General features: G+C 35.2%; 1 protein-coding gene across 3 annotated transcripts in view; it reads right to left on the bottom strand.

The window, feature by feature from the left end:
• Positions 1 to 12114, bottom strand: part of AVEN (apoptosis and caspase activation inhibitor) — a 96222-nt gene that overhangs the window by 38895 nt on the left and 45213 nt on the right. The window lies entirely within an intron of this gene.

The raw sequence follows: 12114 nt of genomic DNA, 5'->3' as shown, positions 1-12114 counted from the left end.
ATCCATTTTTCCTGTGTTCACATGTTGACAATTTTCTTCTCTACTCAGCAGCTTTCCTTATTTTCTTTGCTCATATTAGTTCAAAAACGTACAGCACAACTAGTAGCAGAGATAATTAGAAAAGAATGGTGTCTTTAATTACTCTTATCCTAGAGCCCTTGCACGCCTCCACTCTGCTTTTTTTGCCACATCAGACTCTTCTTCTGTTCCTTGATGACACATCAAGATCACCTCCTTTCTTCTGTCCCTATCAAAGTATCAAAAATATATGCACATGCCTTAGAAACCGCTGAGTAATCTCTTTTGTAAGGCCAAATTCAGAGTTTCTGTACTTTGTTTGTCTTGCTTATAAAAAGTTTCAATTTTCTTTCTTTATTTTCCTCCAGTCTTCACACTCTCAAATGATTTTCCTGGGTTTTCCACCAAAACAACAGTTAGGGCTCACAAGTTCAAAAATGGGAAGGTCAACATAATTATGGCAAACACCCTGTCATCTGATTTTTCATCATGATAAATAAACTTACAATAGTTTTGTAACTGAACAAGTTAATACATCTCATTTTTAAAGGCATGACCCCAGTGAAAGAATAATTTACAAATTAATACATGCATCCTACAGTAGCCCACTTTTCTGCGTTGAGTGCCAAAGTTTCTAAGTAAGAGATGTATTATTTAATCATAAATGTTGAGAAAATTCAGTGCCAAACTCACGAAAAAATATAAATACGTATTACATCTAGTTAGAGTTTGTTAGAACAGCGTGTTCCAATATGGGTTTCAGTAAATCAAAAATTATACAACTTGCAGTATCATGTGAAGCATTTATAATTTTTAGTGCAGTGCAGTTGCCAAGAAACCCTGAGAAGCAGATGGGCATTACTGCTGTTAAAATGCAACCAGTTACACCAGAAAAGAATTGGGTCTGTCATACTTGCAGAAGAAATGTTCAATATCAGCTTCCTATTATTTAATTTCTTAGTTTTATTAAGAAAAAAAATAAATTAACTTCATTTTAAAAAATCTGATGTAATCTGATGAAATCTGATGGCATTTAAAGATCACTGTCCACCCAACAGTCATTCACAGAATTCCCAGCAAAGGACCTGAACCTCTGACTCTATCTAAAGCTTTCCTTACTGACTGCCATAAAACAAAGCTTGAATAAAATCTTGATTTGTTAAAAAAATTAAAATCCAACTTCAAAACAAGAACTAAACGCTAGCATTTATTTTCAGCTTTCAAGATGTTTCTTCTTTATACTCCATTAAACACATGCTATCACTCATTGTTATTCACTAAAGAAGCAGCTACAAGATTATAGTTCTTATACAAGTATAAATTCAAGTATAAATGATAAAATTTATTAGAAAAACCTAATTCATACCAAAAAATACTATTTTAAAATCACTGTCAGTAATGTAAAATCAAAGCTTACCTGAAACAAGTCTTCTACATTTGATTACTCAAATGTCATTTTTCTGAATATCTTTCTCACCCAAGAAGGTGCTTGTTTACTCCAGGAAGATCCAATAAAGTACTTCCAAATGGCCATATTTTGTTTCCACTCTTTAACTGAGGTTTAATTTAACATTTCTGAATGAATATCCTACGGATTATTTCAAAATACTACACTAAATGTTGAAGTTGCCCTAGCAGCACACTCTGCATAGAAGATTACAGTAATTTGGAACACACACGGGAAATCAAATGTCTAAATCAACATGCGCAACATACATTTCAATTGACTCTTATTCCAATTATACAACTATATTCTGTATGTAATACAAACAGAACATCCACCATCTCTTTTACTTTCAGAAGCAGATCATCTGATCAAAAGAAACCATGCTTTATAACAGAAGATATATTTTGTACTCGGCCATCCTCATCCGGACTAGCTTCAATGCCTGAAATATTCACCAAGGTATTCCTACAGATAGCAACATCTCTTAGGCTGTTAGAGGTAAATGTCATCTTTAATTAGTTAAAGAAACAGCACTTCTTTCTTCCTAGGAAGAAAACACTATCAGCCATAATATACTTTAGATATTTTTAAATATATTTAAAATAGCTCAGTAACAAAACCTGCAAAAACTAACAGGAAAGTGGATAATGGAAAGGGAGGTCACTGAAGCATGAATAGATTCAATGTATGATATTAAAAAAAAAAAGCCACTTAAATGTCTTTTAACAGTTTCAAATAATACACAAAATAGTCTCAAAATATTCTTATTAACTCAGATTGAAAAAGTGCATGAAATTGCTCTTATTCCTCTGATCTGTTCCAAAAGACACCAAAAGAGCATGCAGCTGTTTCACAGGTCTCATTTGCTTCTAAGAAAGTGGTTATTCTACATTTCCCAGACCAGCCAAAAAAAAAAAAGGGCTGAAGTGGAGAGATAACTGTCAACTTCTAAATTCTAAGATTTATTTTCTAATTTTTATGTGTCTCTCTTAAACTGTCTCTCATCATACTGTAACATCTTTCCCATCCTTCCACCCCAGACTTAAAAATAAAAAAAGCCTCTTGCCTAGCTATCCCCCAAAAAAATAATTCAAATTGTAAAAATCAGGTAACTGGGAAGACGCACCATCCTGAAAAGGCTGGTCATAGAACCTCCTAGAGAGACAAAGGAAGGAAGAACAAAACTGTCACCTGCATACAGAGTGAATTCCATCTGAGGGTAGAGCTTCACGGAACCCTTCTCCATTCAAATACCCAGTAGAAAGCAAAGCCTGAAAATTCCAAGATACTCAAAGGCTCAGGAAGAACAGAATCACAGCTTAACTTCCTGTTTCTTCTTATCACACAACTGGTCATGTCTCTGGCAGAGACATTGTAACTGAATAGACATATTAATTTGCAAGCGCTGAATTTTAATGTTTGGCTCTATTTTAAAGTGGCAATCAACAAGATAGGCTTTCCCAAAAAGCAGTTTTTTGAAGCATACTAGAATCCACTGTAGAAGGTGGACGCATTAGACAAAACAATGGGAATGGGCAATCCAGTTCAGTGATAACGCGGGCATACAGCTGTGTCAGCTCCTGTAATACCCATGTCCCAGTCCTACACGTATCGCAACTGCAAGATGTGGCCCGAGGCTTCCTTTGCGCCTCTGCACAGCCCTATTGCCTCTCACCTAGCTCTTCATGCTCGTCACTCTTGTAGTCTCAAATCTTTCATTTTCTACCCAAGAATGCTTCACACGTGGGCTGACAGAAGGGCACTGAGAGAGAGTCTTTTGCTGCCAGTATGCAGGATGCTTGCAGTGTGGCAAGAGATCATGCAGTGAATAACAGAAGCATGAGTCTTGTGCTCTCCTCTGAGACCTGACACTTGTGTAATTGAAAGAAAATACAAAGATTCATTAAAAATAAGTTTGAGATAAGGCATAAAGCATGATATTCATAATCCAGCTGACAAATGCGTTCATACATTGAGTCACTCAAAAAAAAAAAATCACACAATGCAAACACTAAGTATAATATTTTCATAATTCCCCAGTTGAACAGAAATACAAAACAATTACAGTAAAGTACCATTTAAATAATTAGATAGGCATTAAAAGTTATTGTGTCTTTCCTACTGTACATTCCCAGTCCAGACGTGTAAAGAAGCACTAGCCACTGATCAAAAGCTAAAGGTATAAGGAACACCATTTAACATGTAGTTTCAGTGACAAAACCAGAGTTGCATGCCCAAACAGACGTTTGAAGATGCTATTTGGATTATCCCAGCACTACTCACCAAGAGACTACTTGTCACTAGGATATCTTTATTGACAAACCTTTAAAAATGCAATTTAGAAAATTGTAACTGAGCATAATTAAAACACTTAGTATGCAAACAAGTAAGTAATGCATTAGATATAGGTTATTTTGTCCGTCTTTTGCTTATTTAATGTTGAAGTGTAGATAGTTACTTGATGGACTATGTTGCAAACAATACCCATTATCTTCTGTTTTTCCCTCCTTCCCTTAGTAGTTCCCTCAAATACAGCATCCTGAAAATCAGAGATAAAATGGGTACCAAAATACAATCTTTCTCAAAATTCTAAAATAATTTTAAAAACAGTTCATTAATTGAGTTACAGTACGGAATCAGTCATAAATGGTTATAAAGGGGTTCTACAGGGTTTTTTTTCCAGTTTACAAATCTGCAGCAATAAATCCCTGGGAAAAACAAATCAACCCTACAAAACCTGTTTTCACTGATTAACTTAGAAGAGGCATCACCTTCTATGTGTTTGGTTTTTTCCCCTCCTCCTGAGAAACAATTCTGATCCCTCCTCCACAAGTAGACAAAGCTCAAATCCTAGAATTCATTAAACAAACACTGAAACACTGACTAAAATGGAAAAGAATCGAGCTATCAAGCATATGCTGGGATGCATCAAAAGAACTGTGACCAGCAGGTCAAGGGAGGTGATTCTGCCCCTCTACTCTGCTCTCATGAGACCTCACCTGGAGTACTGCATTCAGTTCTGGAGTCCTCAGCACAATAAGGACACGGCTCTGTTAGAACAAGTCCATAGGAGGGCCTCAAAAGATGCTCAGAGGGCTGGAGCACCTCCCATAAGAAGACAGGCTGAGAGAGTTGGGCTTGTTTAGCCTAGAGAAGAGAAGGCTCTGGGGTCACCTTATAGCAGCCTTCCAGTACTCAAAGGAAGCCTACAGGAGAGCTAGGGATGGGCTCTTTATCAGACAGTGTGCTGCCTAATCCCCAAAACACTGAAAATCAACATACTACATATCTTTGGACAAAAAATTTAAGAGCTTTTGGAGCAACCTGACCTAAGAACCCAGACTTTATTAGTATTAGTTTTATAATGCTGTTTAAAAATGCAACTGACATCAAGCCTCATCTTTTACCCAATTTTCGTTGTCAGAAGAGAGAGATTTTTGGTACAATGAACTTCTAGCAAACCCTTTTAACTAATGTGAGTTTAATACCTCCACAGTGTTGCATTACATATTTCAAAAGAAATGCAGACAGACTATTATTTACCCACAGTCTGCAACGTTAAACTACTCCTTTCAATATTCACTCTCACCTGTAGTGAACTATGAAGAAAAGTACCAAACTAATATTATGCTAGGATTGTCTTTGAACATTTACTCAAAGGAAAGAAGTTACAGAGACGAGATACCACCAGTTCTGCTAGCTATGAAATCTGCAAATATTTCCACAAATCTGAGAGAGGCCAAAATCTTTTAAAATGAAAATCAAAACAAAACACAACTTGGAAAGCAACCAAGGTGAATAAATCACTCAGGCTAAGGTTTAAAATTAATCCTCCAGATAAAAGAACTCTCTGAAATTTAAAGCTCCAGAAATTCAGGGAATCGGGTGGGGAAGGGGGTAAAAGTAGAAACTAACAGAAGATGAGAAGACAACAAATGTAGGCTTCTATAAAACCAAGAAAAAGAGATACAATTTGCAACTACCATGATGATGTAGATTTTCAAAGGTAATTCCTTTATTCAGGAGTTAAGTGTTTTTTCTTGCAACATTTACAGGTTTTTGGCTGTAAAATCTAAGATTCAGTTGCAGACAAAACACTTCAAAATCAATATTGTGAATCATGTAAAAAAATAATGGCTAAAAATTAGTTGGCTTCTGGAAGGGCAGGTGAAAATACATTAAAAAGCAAAGCAATAAAAAGATGGTAAATTGTTTGGACATCGGAAATCCAGGCTATCTAGAATCAAACAGAAAATCTGTGCCAAAGACATCAATGAGCTTTTAAAAAACTATTTGTATTTTTCAGTTAAGAAGTACCCACAATCTTTCTTCAGGACAGAATATACTTAAACAAATATTTCATAAATAGAACGATTAAATTAGATTTAATATATTCAAACTTTATGCTAGATTTTTCTTTTAAAAATAAAAAGAAATAAATTTCCCTCTGAATTTAATAGCTACACTTACTACGGACCATTAGAATCAAATCAAGTGAGTCTTTATTTTAAAGTTACACGTTATTGATATTTTCAAATGTCAGTCAACCAAAGTGATACAAATGTCTAAATACCAGCAATTAGATGTTATTACAGTGAAGAAATTGCATAGATGAACTAAAGAACAACATACGTGCTTCATATTCAAGTAATTTTACGTCAGTGAAGACTTCGATTCAAAATAAATGCAACTAATTGATTAAAAAGCAGAAGAAAGTTTGTCCCCTTCTAATTTATGAGTAACAAGGCTACACAGCAGTTTCTAAAATTGTATAACATACTGTCATAGTGTGGTGTCCTAGAGCAAAAAGGCATCATTTTGTTTTAGGGACAAGTGTCTTCCCGTACATTTGGCAAGTTTAAAAAGTAAAAAAAAAAAAAAAAAAGAAGGCAAACAACCCTCATAAATCCTCAAGAGTATAAAATTCAAAATTATTCAGGGTAGCAAGTTTGTCACGTGCCTTGTAAATTTGCCTGAAACTTATGTGTTTAAAAAATAATTTTAAAAAAAAAGAGTAAAAAATCCATTTGGGTGGAGGAAAATTCCTTGAATAATCCCTTTATCAAGCTCCTCTTGGAACCACTTGCTACAGACCATGGAGCACATCATGTAACTTCTTAGATGGGTTTTCCAGGTTAAACAATCTCCAGATTTCAGAAAGCTGCATTAAAGCATGCATAATGCCTTGCTAAGATTCTACAACAGGAACTGAATCTACAATAAATAACTGACTTTTTTCAAGACTAGCATTTGTTCACAGACTCCCCCTCTACTTCTTGCATTTCAAAAATCATCCACCATCTAATATAGCTAGTCTTTATTTAGTATAAAATTAATTATAAATGTATAGATTATGTCAAATGCTTATTTCTTAATGAGATATGAAATTCTCCTATTAAAAAGGTTATATATTTCTTACTTCACAGAAAAAGCACCATGTTCACACTAACCTTTTAACTAACAGGAACAGATGGGTCTAACTGGATACAGGCGTGACAGAGCATTGTGGTAGAGCAAAGGAACGTCCTGAATCTCATACCTCTGGCAGATGGGAACCAGTCAAAATTAGTTTTAGTCTAAATATATTTTGCTACTTCTGAATTAAAAAAAAGAAAAAAACACTTGAAACAATATGCTGTTTTATACATACCATGAGAGATCAGATAAGAGCAGATTTCAAAAAGTTGGTACCGTACACTAACATCAATTACTTAGGCTTACTGTATGTCATTTTTAAGCCTTTGGATGAATTATAAATTCCTGAAAACAGTAGCTTATAATGGAAGTGCTGACACAACCTTAACTACAGCAGCAAATGCACTGCTATTATGAAGTTGTTATGGCAACCAGAATGATCAAGTTGGGAGAGAAAGAGGAAGAGTGCATACAGGCAAAACTTGAAAATCTTTGGCACCACTTCCCACAAACTCTTCTAAAATTTGTCGTCACAGTTATCACTCCTTACCTCTACAACACAACGTTTTACTGCAAAACCTCCCTTTAAACACTAGTGAGAGGGGACACCTTCCACATTACTATAAAATCCAAGACAAATTAAATCCAAGGTCATAACCCAGCTGGTGCATCAACAGTCTACAAAAGCACTCAATTGAAAGACATATGGACAGCATCTGCTGAGCACGTATTCACCAGATATCACAAACTAACAAACCACACTTCAATCTTCAATAAATTTTCATAATTTTTTACCAATCTGAAGAGTTCACTAACAGCGCCCTGCCGTAATTTGACTAAATCAAATAAATAGCACATCACAAAAATTGATCCATTAATGAAAATAAAATATTAAAAATATAACTGAAGCTCAAATATTTCTGAAACAGTCAGTACTTACCCTTCCTAATACTGTGATAGACAAAATTAGAAAAATTTGGGTGTTTCTAATATTAAAACAATGGGGGTGGAGGAAAAAAGGCGGTTACATTTTAATAAACAAAAATGTACAAAGTATAAAGACTAAGTAGCATGCTGGCACATGTTTTATCTGTCTCAAAAAAAAGGCATTTTATAGTTTAATTGCAAGTATTATTCTAATAACGTGTCACTGAATAAAATTTACAACAAATGTTAGTAGCAGACAACAGTCCCTGAAATAACGTTAAAGCCTCATTATTTACATTTTTGTTAAAACATTCTGTCCAAATACATCTACTAGCAACACTTACACTAGAAAAGTAGAAAATAAATTATCTTTCTTCTGAAAGGATTTATATTAAAGCCACTTTTGTCTCACATCTAAAGCTGACTGCCCTAACTAAAATCTAGGAAACACAAAAGCTCTCAGATGACACTATAAGAGTTGCGCTAAGTACTTATACTCATTTCCCAGGTAACAAAAACTCCTTTTCTTCTAAGCTATCTCAATCCACCTCTCTTTTGAGATTGTTGTTCTAAACCAGTTTAGAGTTGTTTAGAACAACTGGTTTTATGAGGAATTTATTTTATGAGGAATAGTCTCATTTTAAGAAATGTGAAAGTATCTACTATTTTAAGAAATGTGAAAGTATCTACTTTCACGGACAGCTAGTCGATATTCCTGTTGAATTCAAAACTAAGATTCAGGCTGTCATGGTTTTAAGTTTAAGTAAAAAATTACTCGGTGTTGATTACCTGATTGACTGCAAAATTTTAAAAAATAAAAAAACCCAAACCTAACTTTGAAAGCTTTTTTCATTTATATAGACATTAATTGGTTTTTTTTTTTTAAGAAACATTCAGTGTATTCTATGTTGATGACTGAAAATTAAAGTTTTGAAGATGAATTTAATTTAGTGGAAGATAATCACATATTCCAGTGACAAAACAGAATTATTTAATCTGCAATAACAAATAATTATTGATGTGAGGTGAAAAGAAAAGCCTCCCCACTTCACCCCCCCAGAAAAGTGAAGAAAAGAGTAAGGCTGAAGGGTATGTAGGAAAATACCTTTGTTCACAAAAGCAAGGACTACTTGCAGGCAACAAAAGAAGTGGCAATTACGATGACGTTTTCTTCAGAACAGTCGGTTTTCAGCAGTTTAAAGATTATGATAAACAAATTGCTTTTTTCTGAGAAGCAACCACTACAGTTACCAACTCACTTGAAACAGATAATCATACAGATCTATAAAAGCCAAATGACAACTGTCAGAAAAAAAGGTAAAAATGGGATGTGCATGGGTATTTGTTAGATAAATGATAATTAATTGTTAAAATCTAAAAAAGGAAAATGCTTAGAAGCATTCCCTAACACTATGCCTTCTTGTAATTTCTTTTCAAATTTATTTGCAGTATTAACATTAGAGGTTACTACACACATTTATAATTTGTAAAAACACTTCATTGAGATGTGGCTTTAGTGATCACTCAGTTTTATTAGAAAAATTTTTTTCCCCTAATATGTTTGACAAATTACTTTCATGCAGTAGGGTTACGGCCTTTTATAACTGAAGAATCCATAATTATTAATCATGATGAATGGACTAACACAGACATTAGTATAGGGTTTGATACTATTCACAAAGCAATCAGCTTTAATACTGTAAATATCAAATCTCACCGACGCTGCAATGAGATTTCAATGAGCTTTCACGTCAAGTGCTTATGCACTTAAAACATAAAACATTTTTAAAGAAAGCTGACTTCTGTGCTCACTTCATATGCAACTTTTAAAAAGCAACCTTCTTAAAACAACTGCATTATTCACCCTAGATCCGATTGGGTGGAGAGTTTCAATATATTGTTAACCAAAGCTGCATAGTAGATATTTTGAGGTTTGAGCTATAATATGTACATGCATAACACCATGCCCCTAAAAAAAAGAAAGGTGCGGGGGGGGAACTGAAACAGAAGCCTGTCCAAGAAGAACAGGATTTTTTCCTCACTACAAATGAACTTTTCTGTTATCAGAAAGTAATGCAAAAAATAACACGTTGGTGAACCAAATGAAACAAAGCAGAGTGATGTAGTCAGTGGTTCCTTACTCCTGGTTTAGAAGTATGAGAACTTCATTGCAACTAACGTTATTTACGGACATGAAATCCCTCATCATACTATTCTGTATGTGAAAGATAATAAAACTCTGCAAGAATTAAACACATACTACAACACTGACTGCCACATAGTCAACATCAGGTCACAAAATAGGCTATAGGCTCTATGTAGTGTATAGATGTGTACATTTGAACCTTTGCTACTTCAGACATACCAGTAAAATTCTACACCAGAGATCTTATTTTTCCCCTTTAGTTCTGAAGCTTATACATATATATATATAGGTTATTCCTGTTATAGCTTGACCAAACAGAAAAGATTTTCAGAACCCCATGCACAAAATACAATTCCTCTTCTTTGTGGTCTACTCAAGATTGAAAAATTGAACCAGCTTCATCTTCAGAATTTCAATTATTAGCACCAATCATCTCCTTATCTTAGACCCAGGTTGCATATCAACATGTTGGGATAAATTCCATATCCTAAACTCTAACATGCTGCTTATCCAAGTTTACTCTCATCTCCAGGCTTGAGACAGCAGAAAACTTTTGATAGTAACATACAAATAGCTTGGCTTACCTAGTTCTGAAGGGGGAAAAAACATTGGGTTTAATACACATATATGTATGTGTGCACTCACGCACGTGTGTGTACAAAACTAAGGCTCATTTATTTTTCAATTATTTTGTGTTTGTGCCCAGGTGACCAAGAAACCCAACAAGCATCCTGGCTGCTATCAAACATGGTGTGGCCAGCAGGAGGAGGGAAGCCATTGTCCCCCTGTATTTGGTGCTGGTGAAGCTGCATGGTGAATACTGCGCTCGGTTTTGGGCTCCTCATTACAAGAAGGACATTGAGATGCTGGAGCGTGTCCAGAGGAGGGCAACAAAGCTGGTGAAGGGTCTGGAGCACAAGTCTTATGAGTAGCGGCTGAGGGAACTGGGGTTGTTTAGCCTGGAGAAGAGCAGGCCGAGGGGAGACCTTATTGCTCTCTACAACTACCTGAAAAAAGGTTCTAGCAAAGTGGGTGTTGGTCTCTTCACCAAAGTAACTAGTGGTAGGATGAGAGGAAATGGCCTCAAGTTGTGCCAGGGGAGGTTTAGATTGGATATTAGGAAAAATTTCTTTACTGAAAGAGTGGTGAAGCATTGGAACAAGCTGCCCAGGGTAGTGGTAGAGTCTCCATCCCTGCAGGTGTTCAAAAAGGGCGTAGATGTGGTACTGAGGGACATGCTTTAGTAGGCGTGGTGGTGTTGGGCAGATGATTGGACTTGATGATCTTAGAGGCCTTTTCCAACCTTTATAATGCTATGATTCTTTTCGGGATAATCATAGAGTAGATTATTTGAGTGCCCTGTTTTGTGACTTGCAAGCAGAAGCGAGACTGATATCTGAGAATACAAGCTATATAAAGTTATCTTATTGCCACACACACAGAGAAAGATTGTGCCTTGTCTGATACCAATTACTCAGAAGGGTTTCACAAGAATCAGTAACTTTATTAAATACTCTAATAAATTAAGGACCAGGTTAGGCTACTAATTCCAGATATTCATTGTACGTTTGAGGACAGAAATCATAAGACAGAAAGTGTTAATCTTATTTCAGAAAGTATGTTTCATTCCAGTACTTTCAGCATGGACTTTACATCATGTACCCATTGTATCCTTGGCAACTCAATTCCTTATCTAAAGAGACAAGATTGACAACTTTAAATTTAAAGTTACAGCGATTGTATGCTACTAGACTTGGATTTGTTCTGGAGCTAGATACGATGCAATCCAGAGGCCAAATGCATCGCAAAGGCTGTTTGATGTGATATAAGGGTATAACTACGCTTATCATTACTGACTGGATAAACCAAAAAAGCTTTATCCAGATGCTCTCCATCATTTCATAACAAGGCTGATGAAAATAACGTTGCTGTTTCAATGAAACAAGACCAGGGAAAATTACGAGATAGGTCCTTCATACTTAAACAAGTAGAAAACTGTAGAAGTAGCCCCTTCTCCAAACATCTTTTTGGTGTGGATCATGTTCCACCCGAGTTCTAAAGTAATAGTCTATTTTCTTTCACAATTTTACCTCCTCTTTTCCTTCAATGTATAGAAGGCAAATAAAGAAATAAGTTAATGGTAAACATTTTCTTGTCAATA

The sequence above is a fragment of the Cuculus canorus genome, chromosome 5, assembly GCF_017976375.1.
Source record: "Cuculus canorus isolate bCucCan1 chromosome 5, bCucCan1.pri, whole genome shotgun sequence".
Taxonomy (NCBI): domain Eukaryota; kingdom Metazoa; phylum Chordata; class Aves; order Cuculiformes; family Cuculidae; genus Cuculus; species Cuculus canorus.
The sequence above is the reverse complement of the archived record's forward strand: the minus strand, read 5'-3'. Positions and strand labels throughout refer to the sequence as shown.